Below are 3,133 nucleotides of genomic sequence, written 5' to 3'. Positions count from 1 at the left end.
GGAGGTTGCCATTGCAAGAACCATTCATAGCTGTTGGATGTTTTTCTTTAAACAATTTATGAAAAATTTGAAGGGATTTGTAAGGCAAAAGTCAAGACCCCAAGGATGCATGGTTGAGGACTTGTGCACAAGACATTTGTATTTATCACTGAGTTTCTTGCATCCATGGATCCTGATAAGCCACTCCATAACAAGAATGATGATCATATTGTAGCTAAGGTTGCTGAAGAAAAAGGGATTTAAAGAAAGATGGGCAAATAGTTGAGGGGGAAATAATCAAGTTTTGTATCCTTAATAGCAATGACATGCTTGAGTGGATTCAATATGAGGAGGAGATTTAGAGAAAGGAACACAACAAAGAAGAGTGGTCAAAACGTGTTTTTCAAAAAAGTTGTCAAAACGTGTTCCAAAAAAAGTTGTGTGAACACTTTCAAAAGGTGTGAAATACACTAAAGTGCATTGTGCACCACCTCCCCACACTTGAGAGACTAACCATATCTACAAGACCTCGCTCTTCTCCCAAAAGACATGTCATGTGCATGGCTACAACAAGTTCTTCTTGTCAAGCCAAAGATGTTAAAGAGACAGTAACCGAGCGAGAGCAGGAGTTTCCAAAGGATTGTAAGTTTCTTGCTTTTTGATTTGCTTAAGTTAATCATCGTCACAATCACTACAAAATACATCCTCATTGTTTTAATGATTTGCTTGTGTGCTACTTTACTTTTGTCTGGAATGCATCAATTCCGATAGAGGCACATTGATTGTGGACTCATGGCTAACTTTATACAAGATAGCTAAGCAAGCAAAATTGATACCAATCTCACTCCATCCCAAACTTAGTGTAGATGTTTTTAAAATTTTTATCTTCAAAATGATAAAATTTTGTAAGTCAAAATGATTTTGGGTCCTATTGCAAACTATTTTCTAGAATTTTGTCAAGAATCCCAACGTCAGTATGTAGGTCCGTATAGGCATCTGTATATAGGCATCAATATATTCGTTAGTGACAATCGACCTCTATACCCATGCCTATACTGACATACATACTGACACCTATACCAATGAATTTTTTACTTGCAATTTTTACCAATGATCTGCTAGTTGAGATTAAAAAAACAATATAAGGCATGGAAATTGTTGGGGAATAAGCATTGAAAATGGATCCTTATGTTGTAGTGTAGGTCTTACTGTGGATATCTTATACCTATTCATGACATAATCCATAAATTTGGTCTTATATAAAGTCTTAGAAAGACTTATACAGGTCTTAGCTTCAATGTCAAATTAGGACTCGAGATCTAGCAATAAATTTTCAAGTGGTGTTTTGATCTTCTATCTCCCTATTTGCTTCACCCAAGTGTGTGACTTCCTTAACTAAACTAGTTGCTGCATTGATGTGCCTGGAAGAGTGGTGGCTGCACTAGATTGATCTGTTGTGTTTGCCACCCAAGAAGATCAACTTTATTCCAAGACTCGAGTTGTTGGCCACCCAACCCTGTAGCATCTTCATCATTATTAGGACCCTTCCTCCTTGTGGTTTATGCTAGGGTGTTTCAAGGGTAGGTCCAGGTTTTGTAGTGATGCTTGGATCTCTTTAGGCTTGGCATGTTGGAATATGGAAGCAAGAACTAGAAACTAGAAATGAAATAACAAGATTGAAAGACAAGAAATACCTTGAGAAGAGTGTAGACAAGACACAAGCTAGACAGATAGATTGCAATGATGTGACCCATGAATATATGGGCCAAAGTACAAGACATAAAGCAAGAGTGCTTATGGGATAATTGTAGAAGTGCCACATGGCACACACTCAAGACATAAAGACTAGACTAGACTTAGACAAATGTAGACTAGGAAATAGTACACTTAGTGTGCACTTATCTCCAACACCCTCCTTAAGTGGACACTAGGAGTAAGATAGAAAGACAAGACTAGACGACAAACATAAAGACTAATAGACTGAGAGACAAGATAGAAGACATGACAGACAAAAGATCCTGAGACACCCCTCCTCAAGTGATATTCTCATATGGGTCCACAAGGGTAGGGACAAGATGGATCTAAAACAAAACATATTCAGATTAAAAGACAGATAGATTGATAAGACTAGATAGATAGAAGACTGACTGTAGTCAAACAAAAAGACCAAGACACTAGAACCCCTTGACCTACATCATTGGTGGTCAAGGTGGTAGACAAGACATAGAAGTAATTAGAAAGCCCACTTCTCATCATATGAGGAACAGCAGGATTTGTTGATGGAGATGCTATAGCAACATGGGCTGAGGTAGATGCAGGGGCTGATGTAGAGGGTTTGGAGTAGCAGTCCCTCTCCCGGTGATTATCACGGCCACAAATGGTGCATGGATGAGCCTTGAAACAGTCCTTCTCCATATGATTAGTTTTGCCACAATGGGTGCAAGGCTTTCTTACCTTAGAACTTCCTTTCTTTGCTAAAAATGTAGTGTCAATTACCTTTCGTTGTTGAGTTCTTTCTTCCTCTTGGAGAGCATTGATGATACCCTCAAGAGAAGGATTATTATGATACTTGAAGGTAGTGACAAGAGTAGCATAGGTGTCAGGTAAGCTTTTGAGAAGCACAGCAATAGCAATATCTTCGGAGATGGGAGACTTGACTGACGCAAGCTGAACCATAAGACTGCGAAGATAATTGACATGAGAGGCTATAGTAGCTCCTTCCTGCATATGTAGATCAAAGAATGAGATCATAAGTGCAATCTTAGAGTTTTTAGATCTGGGTCCAAAAATGGTATCCAAAGTGATCCATGCTTGAGAAGCAGACTGTATGTCGGAGATGTGATGAATGTAATCATCTCCAAGACCGAGCAAGATGATAGCATAGGCTTTGTCGTTTTTGGCACTGGGAACATAAGTGACAACTTGCTCAATGTCGGACTCTTCGGGAGTAGCACGGTGAACAATGGCCCAAAGACCTTCTTTCATAAGATGGCACTTGATTTTGATTTGCCAAGTATGAAAGTTGGACCCATTGAATTTGTCGATAGATATGCGAGAATGAGAGGAAGATGCCATGTGGGAAGGTCTTACCTCTTGCTAGGATGCAAGGGCAGTGTCTATTCCCTTACAATATTGCAGAAATGAATGAAAGGAG

This window comes from Dipteris shenzhenensis, chromosome 32 (assembly GCF_047967505.1).
Source record: "Dipteris shenzhenensis isolate YYH24624 ecotype China chromosome 32, Dip_SZ_1.0, whole genome shotgun sequence".
In the NCBI taxonomy this organism is placed as follows: Eukaryota; Viridiplantae; Streptophyta; class Polypodiopsida; order Gleicheniales; family Dipteridaceae; genus Dipteris; species Dipteris shenzhenensis.
The sequence above is the reverse complement of the archived record's forward strand: the minus strand, read 5'-3'. Positions refer to the sequence as shown.